The 17,922-nt window shown below is 37.9% G+C and overlaps 1 long non-coding RNA gene across 1 annotated transcript; it reads left to right on the plus strand.

The window, feature by feature from the left end:
* Window positions 1-1,643: 1,643 nt before the first annotated feature.
* LOC121856174 lies at window positions 1,644-8,047 on the plus strand. Its single transcript, XR_006086913.1, has 2 exons — window positions 1,644-4,860; window positions 6,355-8,047. It is a non-coding gene; the product is annotated as an uncharacterized LOC121856174 (long non-coding RNA).
* Window positions 8,048-17,922: the final 9,875 nt, after the last annotated feature.

Here is a 17,922-nt window from a genome sequence, read left to right on the forward strand (position 1 = left end):
TGTGCCTCGTGTTCATGGGTCTGGTGCATCTCAGTTGGTACATTTATCTTAGTTGTAGTCAAGCAGTAAACAATGTGTGGTTGTCATTGCACTATATCACCAGTTTGTGTTATTCTGCCATTGTCAGTTTCCTTTATGACATACCTCTTGAGGCAGTAGTAAACATGATTTTGGTCCCGGACATGCCGATACCGTCATTGTTTGTTATGATGCGACAGCGCTTCATTCGCTGGCGGCCGTGGTGCGGCAGCTCACGAGAGACGCCCGGTGGATGTTGACACGGAGGAGGAAGAACTCGACGATGCCAACGATGAGAACGGTAACGATAATAATGATAACGTGCCCGACCTCAATCTACCTCAAGATCAGTTCTTTGCTCAGCAGATGAATATGCCTAATCCAGTTCTCAACCAAATGGATGATCCTGCTGTCCAGCCATTGTTGAATGAAGCTGAAGTTCCCCAGAACCCACCACTTGCTCCACTTATGCCTGCGGGCCTTGCAAGACCGCCCCTCGCCCGTCAGCGTTTAGTGACGAGCCTCAACAGCCGAGACATTGCCCCTCGGCCAGAATGTAGTCTTTCACCGATCAAGGGCGGACGTGAATCCACCAATAGGGTAGATGGCCAAGCTTACCAACTCTATAGAGAGTTAGAACAAGAGCGCGAGGGTCGTCTGTGTATCGTGTGCCAAGACCAAGTTAAGTGCGTCATTTTGTTGCCGTGTCGTCACCTGTGTCTGTGTGACGCTTGCCGCTCAGCCATCATTACCAGGGACAACATCTGCCCAGTGTGCCGTAGACCCATCATGGAGACTCTGAGGGTGTACGTCTGATAGTGTGTGTGTGTGTGTGTGTGTGTGTGTTTTATGCTGTTATGAATATGTATCTTGCCTCAGTACAATACTGTACAAGTTATAGGACAAGTTTTCTTCCAGAATCAGAGTACTGTACTGTATGGTACATTTGGTCTTAAAGCCCAAACTTAACTACATGCCTTGAACACCTTACAGTTAAAACACTTCCATTTAATAGCAATGAAACCCTAATTTATTGATACTTTATTATAGATACATTAATTAAAAGGTTTCTGAACTTTGCATAACAAAGAAAATTCATTTGGGTTGAGGAAAACTTCAAAGTCCTGTTTTATTGTGAATCTAAAGAAGTCGGCCTGATCGTTGAAGCCGTTTCTCATAAACACCTGGAACAACACGAGAAAAATTGGTGGAGTTAATTTTGATACATATGTTTTTAAATACAGTCGAGTGGAAGATTGTGTTATCGGCGTGATGGTTTACGTACCAGAAAAAGTCCCCATTGAAGAAAATATTGAAACATCAGCCGTAGAATGGTTAAAACGCGTAACCATGATTTTAAGATCTTTTGTTAATTTTTATACGATGATTGATTTATTGTGTCATTTTACCTGTATTGTTTTTCAGCAAACTAATAATAGTACAAGAGTAAAGATTATATTGTATAAGAAGAATCACATCATATTTATTGTCAGTTTCATGGGATCATTTGTCGTTGATTAAAATGATAGTGTGGCCTGAGTCAGTGTGGCCTGAGTCAGTGTAGCAGGTCTTGTCTTGTGTGGTGGTTGGGTGTTGGAGACACAGTGGGAGAAAAAAAGGGTGATTTGAGTTAGGCGCGCAGGACGTCGACTGTACCTGAGACAAGAAAAGTGAACCATTATATAAAGAATGTGACACCGCGACGAAAAATAGTCGATGTGACCAAAGGAACTCCGTGGTTGATGCCCCCTTATGACTGTTTGGGGGAAGCTTTAGGGTTAAGCTCCAGTCATAAAACTAAGCATCAAGTTGGAATTGATTAGGTCTTCAACCTAATTTACTAACAGTGCTTCCATGAACAACCTGAGATGGGCGTTCTTGATTCTTTTTTGCTCATTAGGTTATTGCAGTGGTCAGAGAACTACCTTACTCTGGGTTAGATGAAATAGATTTAGTAAAGGGAAAGATGGAACAGTAGGTTAAGGGAAGAGTATTGTGGGAGGAGGTGTAAGGGGGATAGAGGTGTCATAAGGAACTTGTGTTGATAGGGTGGTTCAAGGTATTGGATCATATGAAGTTTAGCACCCATAGTTATTCCACCTAATCATTAAACACCTTAAACCTAGTTAAACCTAACTTAATCTCCCGCAGGTAGTGTTATTTTGTTTCATCGTGAGGTGAAATGAGCTAGGGAGGGTTTAATCTTCCGAGGATTTAAGATATTCATTTGTAATTATCATCTTTTCTTTTGTGTATGGAAATTTGGCAATTATAGAAAAGAATAAACATTGAATATTTCTGAGACTTGGGTCACTGTTGTATGTCGGAGAAGAACGCGATGTTTTTGTGGTAATAATCTCAAAGTATTACGTTGTGTACCTGATTTGTTTCACTGATGTGTTATTTTCATTAATATGTGACTTTGTTCATATAGAGTTTTGTGTAATATTTGATTTTACATAGAGTAGATTCCAGGTCAAATGGACCCCACATGACCTGACCATTAGGACTCGACCGCAGTCTAAATGGTTAGGTGACGGATAAGATTGTAATCCATTTGGCAATTTGCTCTATAAAACCCATTATGTATTGTCAGAGTTTTCCCCAAGTTTATTTTGGTTCATTCTAATTTAAAACCGTCGACTCTCCCAGAACTTTTCATATATGTATAAGGTAAAAGATGTGATCAATCGGCGATGTACACAGATGCGTTCTTTGGTATATTGGATAGCATGTAAGGAGGTTCCAATACTTAATGCTTTTGTTTATTGGAACCTGAAGTGGGGTGTGTCGAGGATATTGGTTGTGTCTGTAAAGGTTGTCAACGGTCTATTACTTGAGCTGAGTTTTTTAAATTTATTGTATGGTATGTACAGTATTTTCTTAAGAGAATGAAGTGTATTGTCTTATTTTTAAATAATCAAGCTAAGTTCATATAAAATTCAAGAAAATTAAGCTTACTGTATCTACTTTTCAAACAATTAAGCTGAGTTCACTTAATCCCCATGCAGAATTAAGCTTATTGTATCTAATTTTCAAACAATTAAGCTGAGTTCAATTAATCCCTTTGCAGAATTATTGTCTCTAATTTCCAAACAGAATAATCTGATATGTGTCACAACTTTTCATAAGCTTTACATAAAATATGTTTTGAGAGAAAGATTATTTGTATATGAGTAATTGAGGAAAGCTGGAACCAGGGAGTACGATTTTTTAAGCTGTCCGTCAAGCTTGTTTGGTGTTTAATATCGTCCCTGTTAGTATTTTTTATGGAAGATCCTCAGTGTTAAAGCTTTCCAATATTGATATATGTCTGATAGAAATTTTTTTTTTTTGAGAAGTTGTTGTTCATGAAATTGGGATGATCTGTTCTTGGTACTGTATTGGACTGGACAAAATTGAGATGATGTGTTGTGGGTACTGGACAAAAATTGAGGTGGTGTATTCTGGGTATTGGACAAAACTGCATAATGAAATAGAAATGGTGTTCCTGAGTGACACTGCAAGAATTATAATACCCCACCAATAGACTGTTTAGGGTCATGTAGGACTGTGTTAGTCGTGTCCGTCTGTACAAAAATTTGTTACCAATCATCACCTTGTGGCAGGTTTTGAAGATAAAGTGAATGGCTCATGTGAAGATTAGCAACCCCAGTTAACAGTACAGGATTACCATTGATTATACCCTGATACTAACCTAACCTATCCTATCCTATCCTGTCCTAACCTTATCTAACCTCAACTTCACATATCCTAAACCTAATCTGTATATGAGATACTCAGAATGTACAGTACTTTATGAATCACTGGTAAGGTAAATAATAACTATTCAGGTACTGGAATATATGTGAGGTGGATAATGACGTCCGTAATATTCAGAAGAAAATATAAGTGACGTAAGAGATATTCTGCGAGTCTTTATTTGTTTATATCTGCCCGTCTACTTATGTGTCTCTCTCTCACCAAGTTGGAATATGTCTTTCCTTCCAATTGGCTGCCATACATTTGTGTGTGAACTAATGGACACCGTGTACATGTGTGTGTGTGTGTGTGGGGAGGGGGGGTTTGTCCTTCCTCGCCCAATTCCTGTAAGCTTGATATAGTGTTTTAAATTCAGCTAGGATTAAACTTGATAAGAATGTTTGGATCACCTGAATATTAGACACCCCAGTTATGTGGGTCTTATTCCTTTGTGGTACATACTATGAATCATTTCCCATCACTTTCCTTCTCATTTCGTCTCGTTGTTGGGGGATTGTGGGGCCCCTTGATCCACGCCACATGGGAGAGGAGTCTGTTTATTGGTTGGTAGACTATGATAACACAAGACCTTAGAATGTTGCTGGTAATTGATGTATTTGTGTCATGAGATGTTATGTTTAAGATGCCAAATCAAATTAAGATTAGCTCCCAGATTATTTCACTGGAAGATAAATCACCGTAATGCTAACCTAACGTAACATACCAGTAATGAAACCTAATTCAACTTAACATAATTTGACATAATATTTCCCAGTCTACCCCCAGATAATATTAATGTGTTTAATCATCAGGTGAAATAATCTGGGTGACTAATCTTCATGTGAACCAAAATACCTGTTGTGCAGTGAGAATATATATACAGTACCTTGTTGAGCTGTACCATTCCTTTAAGTATGTGATAAACTAATTGATATCATAAATTAATTTGTCTTCTGATATAAACTCTTCCTTTTGACAGTCGAGGCAAGATGCAGTGAGTCTTTTAAGAGTGTGTTGTCTTGCCTTGTAAATTGTGGCACTGTTGATTGTGTGTGGTAATGTAAGACCCCCAGCGTTAACCACACACTACAGCACAGTGAGGTAATGTCAGGCTACACACCTTTATAATGTTTGTGTATTTTACTTGTATTCTTGTCTTTATTGGTAGTGGTAAAATTTCTTGAGTGAAGGAAATTTCTTGGTGTATGACTGAGACTTGTTTTAAAAATGACCTCGCTGCATCAGAGATCTAGACGGGAAGATGAACAGTAGGGTTTTAAACCAGCTACCAGCCACACTGACCAGTTTAAGTGATGTCCGGGCCAGTTAGAATTATTCCTAGAATGAATTCTTTGTGTATCTGACAATAGAAATATTATCAACTTTGCTTTAGGTAATCAATTAACATATTTGTATTTATTTACGTAATTGAAAAGAGCTGCTGTATTAGTTAATTTATCTAGGTTAAATTAGCATTAGGTTAGTGTTAGTTTAGGTTAAGTTAGTGTTAGGTTAGGTTATGTTATTGTTAAATTTGATTTGGTAAAGCACAGATCCCCTCAATCCAAGCTTGTGCAAATCCTCTTGGGTCTCGGTGAACATCTAGTGAAGGCTCAGGAACAGTGTCAGTTTGTGCAGAAGTTGTTGTGAAGATGTGTACTGTACAGGAGGAACTGTGGAAGTATATATAGTGACTCAAGGATCGGGCTTTAACAGTAGAACACCACATGGACGAAGGTAAAACAGTCCTCGCAAAATAATAAACAGATTTACGAATTAGAGTAAGAGAGAAAGATTTGCATACAAGGGTAGAAAGTTCGTTTTGAAAGGCTGAAGGTAAGCAGAGCCAAGAGTTAATAAGCTAAACAGAGTTGAAGTTGAGAATGAATGAAATGGATTATAGTAGAATATAATTGATGATAGAAGGGAGAATTTTGTGATAGAAGAGGAAAAGGAAGAGTTTTATAGACCAGATAGGTATAATTCTCAGTAAGAGGAGCTGGTAAGGTGTGGATATATTTTACTAGGTAGTACCAAAGAATTGAGCTGGGATCATAATGCCTTTGATATATATTTCAGTATAAGAGATAAGGAAGATGCTTGTCTAGTCTTGCTTCACCAGATCAAATATTACCTTACTTTACCCAAGTCCCAACACTGCTTGATCTAAACTAACTGAACCTACAAGAGACTCAGCTATGTGTGCTGTCCGAGTGGATACCGAGAGCTTGAGCATTAGGATGAACGTGATTTTGACGTTCTAAGTGGTCGCGGAGAGTTCGGCTGAATAGGTGTAAATAGATACAGTACTCGGTCCACAGTGAGCGGACGGCTCAGTTAAGGAAGTTACGGTAGGTGATAAGTCAGGGTAAACAGAAGTCTGCTTTGTACGATTTTTTATTTAAATTTTGCCTTAATATTAAGAACGTGAGTCTGTTTGATATACCATAGGCTGAGAAAATGTTTGCATCGTTACATAAATATTTTTATCATACAGTGAACGGTAGCATTTTGATAACTGATTTGTTAATTGCTTACAAGTGTTATGCATAGTGGCATTTTGGCGAGTTTTACTATATGTATTTGTATTAACAGATATGCAGCGGTCACACAGGAGGACGGATTACCCATTCTCTGATTATTCACCCACCACTCTTGTTGGTTTAGCATCTTGGTGAAAAATGATTAGGATTTCTTATATACTGTCCACCTGGTGTCAGTTGCCATGTTTGTATTACTAAGGAATGACTGTGAGGGTACCTGTGTCATCTGGCTCCATGACACCCCTCCTGTGGTGATCGCTGGATGTGGTATTTGTTGGATAAGAAGCGGAATTTTTTTTTAGAATAACTTGTAGTTTTATCTTCAATGTAAGAGGCAAATTATTTTTTATGCTGTGGCTTTTATATCTGTAGTGGTTATGTGTGTAAGGTACAGTAGTACAAACTATTGATTCATTGGGTCACCTGTAGATTAATCCACACCCTAATGCTAACCTCACCTCACCTAATCTCGTCTCACCTAACCTCACCTCGCCTAACCTCGTCTCACCTCACCTAACCCCTTGAGGTAGCATTAGAGTGTTTAATCATCTGGTAAATTATGCTGGGGGCTAAACTACAGGTGATCCAATTTATTTTTAAATTACCATGATACAAGCTGAAAGGTTCTCAGTACTTAAGTTGGTTACATGTCAAGTAGTTCCCAAACCTAACCTAACCCAACCTTTAGCATATGGGCCAATTAGAATTAAGGGATAAAGAACTCGCACCCATTAGTATTGGGCCTCACTCATTGGGTTGGGCTGGGACTCAGTAGCTTTAGCCCACTTGACTCGTTACCTGTTGAGATATCTTAGACTTAGAGATATTATTAAAGTGGATTTTCAGTCACTAGTTAAATTAATTATTCAAATTTGTTATCATCTTGGATCACCCGATGATTAAACACCTTAACACTACCTGGAGGGGTTAGCGTCAGGGGTCATTTGAACAGTGCGTGTCATAAACTAGGGTACATAATCATCAGGTGACCCAATATCTTATTCCTCTGGGTAAAAGTATTGTAAATCCTTCCTTAATTAAATCGCATGATAATCTAACTTTATTCTGGCATAGTAAATCAAGACCGGGATATACTGCACACAGAGGCTGACTCGCACATCCTCATGACAGTTCACTCTGGTTGGTAAGATAAATTACATGACCTATAGATTAGTGCCCCCAGATTATTTCACCACGATTAAACACCATAACACTACCTGGGGGGTTAGGTAGAGTGGTTAATCGTAAGGTGAAATAAACTGGAATGCTTAATCTTCAATGACTGATACATTATCAGTTCTTGTAGTGCACATTTTCTCAACGATTTTCTTAAAGGAAATTATTTTGCTCAATTAAATGTTAATACTGTATAAGGGTTAACATTAGACCCCCAGCTTATTTCACCTTTAGATTAACGACCCTGATGCTACCCTAAACTAACTCAATCACCAGGTAGCGAGCCAAATGCTGACCTAACCCCTCCTCAGGTAGCAATAGTGTGGTTATCATCAGTGGAAATAAGTTGTCCATATGCGAGTCATACAGGTGTTTAATAATAACATTCAACATTTATATCAACGCTTTAACATTGAGACAAAGATTTATGAAGGATAGAAATTAATTAATAGTGTGTAATGACTTAATTGGGTAATAGAGTATCGTCATTATGTTCTTTTGTTAATAATTCCAACACCTTGAAGTGGAATTATTGTAAACTATGATGTGAAATTATATTGACTTTGGAATTAGTTGTATCTCTTACCTAACTTAAACCCCCATTCATTGTGTGTCATTAGTGGTGTTGGTGGCACAGTGGTTGTGAATTAGCCTCTCACCACTGAGGCCGAGGGTTCATATCCCAGGGTTGGATGTGATAAGTTCCAGTGAAGGGAATGGATGTTTTGGAAGCAGCAGAGAACACGGCATCCGGTAATTTTAGGGAAAGGACGCAGTGTGGAGTTAGTCAAGTGGAGCATCAGATCAGATTACTGCACCAAACTACAGGTTGACCATCAAAAATCCGGCAACCGATAAACCGGAACCTTCAGTTTTCCGGCATGGATTTCCGAGCGCATTTTCAAATATTTCTTTGTTTATTTAAGGAAGATATATGTTTTAGCTCATAAAATTCATACAAATTACCCGGCCAGAATATAATTTACATTGCTGGAATTCTTACAATTTGATGATCATTTTGAATATAAACCAAAAGAAGGTCCATGCGACCAAAAGAATAGGTGACAGAACCGAGTAACAGTAAGAACTAAGATAAGAGAAGCAAGTAAGATGAGGGTGGTGTAGATGATGGAAAAACAAGCGCCCTCACACTGTGGGCTGCTTATCTTGTCACAACTCTCCTCACTGTGGGATGCAGCATCAGTTTGGACACTTGCATTGAAATACCAAGACATGTATAAAAATTCTTTAAAAAAGCAACACAAAATATATTAAGACAAACAAATCTAAAGAAAACTGTTAATTATCCTGGGAATAAAGTCACAAGTCATCATCAATAATACAGTTACTCCACAAATTAGTCACCCAGGAACCACTGTGTCATCATCATCAGAGTAAATTAAAGCCACAATCACAGCCCAAACTAACAGAGGCAAGGGGTTGATTTCAACACTAACTACAGTGTACAAGTAGAGTATTATGCACAGTACACTTGGAAATGAAGGAAACACAACTAAGAGATGGAGATTTATTCCTAAGTTTTGTTGTTCGACTTTTTCAAAGGAATGAGTATACAATATGGGTTACTGATATTTATACACAACCTGCAACATTCCACCTTCAAGACATCCATTGCAGCAGGAACCAAGATCGGAGACAGTAAAAAATAGCGGAGAGACCACACAAACACCAACAGCCTTTTGTACAGTATACCCTGCTGCCCCTGCAACAAGACATAATATGGAGAGACTTGTTGATGACTACAGTCGAGAACACCCAGTGTACGTCACACACCACAGGACAGCCAGCGCCAACGTCAATCCCATACATACTGCAGGACATCTGCCCAGAAGGGAAGGTGCCCATATCTTACACAAGGGCAAGAACATAAAGACCAGAGAAGCCCTGGAAGCAACTTATATCATGCTGCATTAAAATATCAACACCAAAGCAGGCTGGGTGACCTGGTCACACACTGCAGCCCAGTTGGCGGCACATGATTGGCGGAAAAAACAGACAACAGTGACACCAAATGACCAACGGGAACACGTGACCTAGCCCTGCCCACCACCATGGTACAAACTTCTGTACAGTATAACTGTCAGTAAACCATATCGTGTATTCATTCCTTTGAAAAAGTCTACCGAGGAAACGTCAGGAATAAAGCTCCATCTCTTAGTCGTGTTTCCTTCACTACCATCCGACCACTGTGAACAATGATCATACAGTACAGTACAGTATCAATAAATTTGCTCAATCCAGCTTATAATTTACTCCTACATACCATCACAGTTTACTCGCATCTCTCCCACAAGCCATTATCGAGGATTCCGTCACACCTTCAAACATCAACATCCTCCAGACCTGAGAACATAACCATTATAATTGAACAGACATTTTCTGTACATATAAAAAAATTACTGTTTTATTCAATAAAATTTCCCCATACAGTACATTTAAGCTTCAAGTGTAACAAAGTTCCTACATTGATTAACTTGTTACAACATTTCACTGCTATTGTTATACCCTTTGTAAAATGTTATCATTAACTTACCATGCTGGAAAAATAGGCCAGTCAAGGCACTGTACACTTCAGTAACACCACATCATCTATGGCAGGCCCACACCCGCTGCTCCTAGTGAGAAGCGCCATCTAACAGTGAGGTCATCGTCCACACCATCTCCAGTAAATATGTCTTCAAGTCCATGGCTATAATATTCTTCTTCCCTCTCTTACAAGTATTTTCTCAAGACTGGAACAATGGCAGGAATGCAGGTCAAGCATACACATTCTCTCTTCATAAACCAAATGAGCATCTTGGGGGCTTAGTAGTGGAAGACATCCTGGGATTATCACAAGAAGAAATCTGTGTGAGGAACAAGAGTGTGTTAATAACATCAGACTACACAATGTAATACTCAGACAACTGCAGCAAAACCCATCATAAACTCATGCTGATAATAACACTATGGTGTATATACTGTAGAGCAAACCCTCATGATCCTGGACTAACTAGGGAAGACAATCCAAAATGGGCCAACAATGACAAGGTGCCCCCTGAAAATATGTAACCAGCCAATGCTCAGTTCTCTACTATACCTAAACATAAATAAAAATTATACTAATAAAATAAATTCCCCTCTACGAGGGTTACTCATTATTTGTGAAGGACAAGTCACACAAATTTCCTAGATGGCAAAGGTTGGGATGAAAAGCTTGTCAATTCGCCAGTTGCCACCCACCTGGCTAGTGCGCCCTTTCCCCAAGTGACGTGACGTGATGGCACACGCATACCTGCACACACACCTTCACACCTTGCGGTCAGCTGGTTGACTGCCTGGCTGATGGCTGAACTGTGCCGCGTTACACAGAGGACGGTTTGAGTGGAGAAGGAGCTAACACAAGACAATGAAGATTATAACAAAGTAAAAAAATACATACCAACTGCCGAATGGCTAGCAAGCTGATAAATATAGGAAATTATATATAAAAAACTACAATACTGTAACATTAATAATACAGGTAATAATAAAAACAATACTACAATAATGCATAAATTTTAATAATGAAATGAAATATCTACATTTAAATAACAGAAAGGTATGACAGTTTAATTAACACCCACACTCCTAGCAGTAAGGAATGAAAAAAACAGTTGAGCATCTTCACAGCCCAAGTTATGCAACCTTGTCTTAGCAGCAGATTAAAACACAAATAAAAATTGTACGAAATTAAGTAAAGGAAACACAAGAGGCATTAATAAGGATGAGGAATAAGGAATCAGTGATTAATAAACATCATTAAAAAAGGATCAAATCATTTATAAAGAGAATGAAATTTTATCATCTTAGATCACATGAAGATTAGATAGCTTATTTCACCTGATGATTAACCACCCTAATGTCACCTTGAGGGTTAGGTTAGCATTAGGGTAGATGATCCTAAGGTGAAATAAGCTGTCAATAGTAATCTTCAGGTGATCCCAAAATTGGTATATGAACCCAAGACAATACTGCATCTCCACACCTGAAACCAAGTGGTGAGCCTCAACTACTGGTACAGTAATTGAGGGAAGGAAGAGAACTGACAACAGGGTGGAAATGGACCAATCAACACAAAATATACTGGAACAGGACCAACCAGGATACACCGTGGTAGAAATGGACCAATTAAAACAAATTATGCTGGAAGAAGACCAATCATTATACATCATTGGTGGAAATGGACCAATCAGCACACATCATGGTGGAAATGGACCAATCATCACACGCCTGGGTGGAAGATGACCAATCAACATGCAATATGTTGGAAGAAGACCAATCAGGACACAGCATAACCTGCCTAACAAATGTCTGAACTGATATGTACTGTACATGAACCTCATTAACAGAACTCTATTGATCCTGCATCGGAAAATTACCAAATACTCTCATGTTTTTCCATTCAGATCATGTGTAGGTCCCCCCCAGCTTATCTCCCTGAAGATTAAACACCCTAATGCGACCTGAGGTAGGGTGGGTGGGGTGGTTAAGTCAGGTTAGCATTAGGGTGTTACAGCAATGTCCATTCTTTTAAGAGACTCGGACAACTACAGTACATGCACAGTTCTTTAAAATCAAACAGTAACATATGAACACAGATCAAAATTCTGTATACAATAATACAGTGAATGTATTTCTCCTCCCCACTTAAATAAAAATACAGAAGATATACACACAGTATATAATTAACCAGTGTATGGGAGTATAATTATAACTGAACTTAAAGCAAACACAAGGTAAGGTTTCTAAACACTGGTAATGTTACTCGCCTGTGTATGGCAAGAGGCAATCACTGTCATATATCAACTCACACTTAAGAAACACATATGGTACCTCCTCATGAGGATCAGATACAGCACACCAGAAAAAAATATATAGTATATATATTCATCGAGAACCTGTAATGACTTACAAATGTATACAAATAAACCAAATATCGTACTACTGTTGATGAACGATGATTCAAGACACATTAATACCGAGTCAAGGATCATCTCAAGCGATAAAGTCATGTTAGAGCCTGTTTACACGACCAGACGGCACTGCATTGAGTCATATATAGACGAACATGATATTTTTTTGGTTCTCGGGTGTAGGAAGAGTTAGGGATAAACAAAATGGAAATCACGGGGACTTATGGACGGGAACATCATAGTAGAATGTACCGGTATTTGATAAAGACAGATAGAGAGAATGAATGGCAGTCAGTGAAGAGAGAGAGTGTGTTGTTTTATATTCTGGCTACTGTGAGCTGCAGGAGGAGAGCTTGTAATATCAGAGCGTAAACAGACAAAAAAACAAGACAAGGGCAAGAAATTCCTTAAACTTTAACTGCATTTCCTGGCATAATTTTTTTTTTACATTTGTTGCATGTGACACCTACCTGTATATGGCATAAGGGTGAAAACTACAGTAAAACAAGTTGGAAAATACCTAAGATATTCTGGTTACAAAACTCCATATCACATTTTAGTTTGATCCACAACGTCTTTCTCCAGTTACTGTAATAACACTGTGCCAACACTCTCTATGGTGGGGACATTAAACACAGACTAGGATCCTCTCAGACAAAGAGTTAATAAACTTGGGATTTTACCATGACAGTTATAAGCTCAACCAGCACTGTGATAATCTAGAACCTGTGACAAAGATGCACATGGTGGTGGTGGTGGGAGCCTAGAGGGCGTCTCTCCACAGCAAGTTGTCTACTTCAAGTTTGTTGATCTTTTATTAGAGATGGCGAGACAAATGCAATAACAAAGTTACTTTTATCAACAATTTTCATTTACATGCATTGAAACTTTATGAGCAAATACAGTACACCTTTTCACATATCCATTGAGACATTGTTGCATAACTATTTGACAAATTTCGTAACCGAATGACAGAACACATATCGAATGACAATCTAAAATAACTGTTGGTGGTATGTCATTCTCCAATTGTTACATTCTCAAACTATATGTAGACTGTCGGTTTATTGTTCACGTCTGTCAACTTCATAACTTATGTCAATCACTTCCGTTAGCATGAATGAACAGTTATTTTAGATTGTCATTCGATATGTGTTCTGTCATTCGGTTATGAAATTTGTCAAATAGTTATGTAACAATGTCTCAACGGATATGTGAAAAGGTGAAATAATACAACATAATTTATTTTAAAAAGCAAACATGGACAATGTTTTCCACAAGCAAAATTAACAGACTACTTTTATCCTTAAGTTTCATTTCCATGTAAAGGAAAGTTGATGAACAACATATACAACCTAAACAATAATGAGATACAGTCATTTAGTACATAAAGCAATATCATAAACCTGTGAGTGACAGAACACACTCCTGTCTAATACAGAGAAGTTCTCACAGCAATATCCTTGTTGTTAGAATTCACAAAGCAATATTTTGTATTCCTTATTCTACCGTATATTTAGCATTGCTTAATTGCTCAAATGCCCATTTTCTTATTATAAAATAACATATATAAAAATACAGAGGAGAATAATCTAAAGATAATATATACAGCATATATGTAGGGCATCCTAAACATGAATCACATGAAGATTAGACACCCAAGATTAATTTACCCAGGACGGTTAACCTTAGGGTGAAATAATCCGGGGTGCCCAATCCTCGTGAGAACCCAAAACATTTTAACGTCATTGGTACAGTACTTGTTATCGTGATGCACTACTCAGGGAATGGCTGTGGGTCTCACTTTGCCAAAACACAAGTTAAGTAGGATGAAATTAATATTAATGGGTTGATCTTAAAAGCTCTTTATATGCCTAATAGATTCTGAATGAGAGACTCTGGTAATCAATGCACAATATAAGAAAATATACATTCTACTTAGATTCATATTCACATGTCAACTATCTATTCATATATTAAAAAAAAAAGCAAGATATACACAAGTTAGCGACGGATTTCTTACTTCGTCTTCTCAACTACCGGGCAAGTATACAAGTATTCAGTAAACATAGTACTTGATCAGGAAGGTAATACAGTATAGTAATGCCTTAATAATACACAGTGTTAGCGATCAATACACCAAGCACATCCAATCATCCATCATTCTCAAAACTTTCAATCCCAGTTACAACACTAAACCATTCTGTGTTACATCAACCTTACTTCACACACAATCTGTACGTCACACACCAGCCACACCTCACTAAGTTTCCTTCAGTTGAACTTCACCGTTATTCACCTTTATTCCTTAACCTTACCGTCAAAAGAATTCCCTTCACTCCCAGGTCATTCCACATCCATAAAATAACAGATCTTTATATGTAAGCCAATCATCCGCCTCTGAACAGACTTTGGATCACCGGAAGAATTCTCCCTAGCTTATTTCACCTTAATCACCCTAACACTATTTGGGGGAATGAAGTGAAGTTAGATCAGGTTAGGATAAGTGACGTTAGGTTTTGTTTGGTTAGTATTAGAGAAAAAACAAAAGCTGGGTGGAGAATTTTTTTGGTGATCCCATAATTCTTGTCCAGGGTATATTTGGTGACCTTAGCTTAAATACAAGTCATTCTAGTGATTTTTCTCTCCTTCTATAGACAAACAAGTTTACCTCCCTATGTCCACCACACAATCACATTTAAGAATAAGTTTTCTTGTTCACTAAATGGTACATAAAAGTAGTGTCTACATAATACAGTATATTAGTGAATGATATGCACAGTCTTGTATAATGAAAAATCCCCTTCAAGTGTTATACAAAATCCTTAATACCCAAAACACAGAATCTTTTTGGAATGTTATGATAAGTTTTCCTCCCAGGTAATATGACCACAATCTTATCACTGCTTGCTTTAGCTTCAACACTTGTTTTTATACAAACTAATATCAGATGCAAGATTATATTGAGCAATAAAAACTACCACTACCTGTAGCTGAGTCACTTACCTGGCTAACAAACCGACTTTATTATCCTACTAATTTACTTTAAATAACTTCACACCTAGTATGCTTGTTACTAAAGGCAGCCATGTTTCCAGTAGCAGGAATGTCCAAGAGCCCAGAACTCTGGATAATAAAAACAGAAATGACCGACAGTTTAACACTTTGAAGTTCACACAGAGATGGAAACTTGTCATCCCTACAGTATGTCCCTCTCTATCATAGCAGCAATAATTAGCAAAACTTAAATGGTTCCAAGTTGACAATAACTCAATCCATGGCCTGGAATCCTCCCAATTATTGTCAATACTGAAAATTCCTAACTTCATACAGGCTGTTTACTTCAGCTACAATCTACAACATGCCTTGGCTGCACAGATTACGCTACATCTGACTAACTAACCAACTTTGTGTAAAGCCATTCGACGGAGAAAGGCAAGACAATTCTTCTATTACAGAAAACACATTTTCACGGGTATGGCAAGTTTATCATTCACACACCGAGTGCCTCATAGTATCTCGCCTCCAACAACATGAGTCCCAAACAAGACACAAGGTACAAACATCTTCACGAGGCCACGAGTAAAAATCACAATCAGGTGGTAAAATTTCCCATAAAATTTCACCATTCTGAAAAAGTTGCAAGTAGAGGTAATAAACAAATAAGAGATGAAACTGTCTGTAAGATCTTACCGGTGACAAATAACAAGTGAGGTAAAAAGACCTTAACAATTAATTATACCTGAAGAAATTATCCCTCATCTCAACAATAATTATACCAATTATCAACTATCATCCTCTTCCTATTATAATTACCTATCATCCGTTCTGTGTTAATGAAAAGGAGCCGTCTCTACCTGTCTATAACGCGGTGACACCAGGTTTACAAGGCTGATGCCGTGGGTCGACTCAGAGACAGATACAGTCGGGTGGTACTGTACTGTATATCATAATAATGGGCCATCCCCTCCTAGTCAGTCCTTCATTAAAAATAATAGCTTAGAAGTTCAAGTCATCCCAGATGCTAATGACTGTGTCCTAATTCTTTCCTATTACATTTTACGATCATATTAGTGATGAATATTTGTGCAGTAGAACGACCAAGTAAAACCAATGGTCATGTGAAGTTACCTCTTTACATCAGGCAAATGCTACACAAGAAATACAGCACTACAGAGTTAAGAGGAGAGACTACAGTGTTATAAAAGGGTTTGTTAAGCTTAAGAAGTATGTCTTACACTATGTTAAAAAACAAATAACAGTATGTCTTTTGGCTTACAGCTCTATCTTCACCTTCATAACCTCAAAGGACCTCAGATATAACCCCAACAGCAGCCTGCCAGAGTGAAGACCAACAAAGACCAAATATAACTGTGGCAATACTACAAATATTATCACCAACTCATCATTGTTCCTGGTTGGTTATCAGATGTGTTGAATTTGTGGATGTCTGTCTTTTCTGGTGGGACTGAGAACTTCGATACTATACAAAATCTTCCTTCAGGACCATTAAGGAACACAAATTTCCCTCTTCTTCATCAACCAGTAAGACTCCCTTCAAGATGTGTTCCTCTGTCTCTCTCTTCAAATAACTATCAACTTGACTCACCTCCCAGCTCAATTAATGCAAAAAACAATAAATAAAATAAATAAATTACAAAAAAATAAAGAGAACGACCTCAATATTGTATACCGTAAAACACAGTAAACACTCCTACCGTAAAATACAGTACAGTAAACACTCCTACCGTAAAATACAGTACAGTAAACACTCCTTCCGTAAAATACAGTACAGTAAACACTCCTTCCATAAAATACAGTACAGTAATCACTCCTACGTAATACAGTACAGTAAACACTCCCGTAAAATACAGTACAGTAAACACTCCTTCCTAAAATACAGTACAGTAATCACTCCTTCCGTAAAATACAGTACAGTAAACACTCCTTCCGTAAAATACAGTACAGTAAACACTCTACCGTGAAAATACAGTACAGTAAACACTCCTTCCAGAAAATACAGTACAGTAATCACTCCTACCGTAAAATACAGTACAGTAAACACTCCTTCCGTAAAATACAGTACAGTAAACACTCCTATCGTAAAAATACAGTACAGTAAACACTCCTACCGTAAAATACAGTACAGTAAACACTCCTACCGTAAAATACAGTACAGTAAACACTCCTTCCGTAAAATACAGTACAGTAAACACTCCTTCCATAAAATACAGTACAGTAATCACTCCTTCCGTAAAATACAGTACAGTAAACACTCCTACCGTAAAATACAGTACAGTAAACCTCCTTCCATCAAATACAGTACAGTAATCACTCCTTCCGTAAAATACAGTACGGTAAACACTCCTAAGTAAAACTGGCTGATAAACCTCCTTTAATAAAATACAATACAGTAAACACTCCTACCGTAAAATACAGTACAGTAAACACTCCTACCGTAAAATACAGTACAGTAAACACTCCTTCCG

The sequence above is a fragment of the Homarus americanus genome, unplaced genomic scaffold, assembly GCF_018991925.1.
Source record: "Homarus americanus isolate GMGI-L3 unplaced genomic scaffold, GMGI_Hamer_2.0 scaffold48016, whole genome shotgun sequence".
Lineage (NCBI taxonomy): Eukaryota > Metazoa > Arthropoda > Malacostraca > Decapoda > Nephropidae > Homarus > Homarus americanus.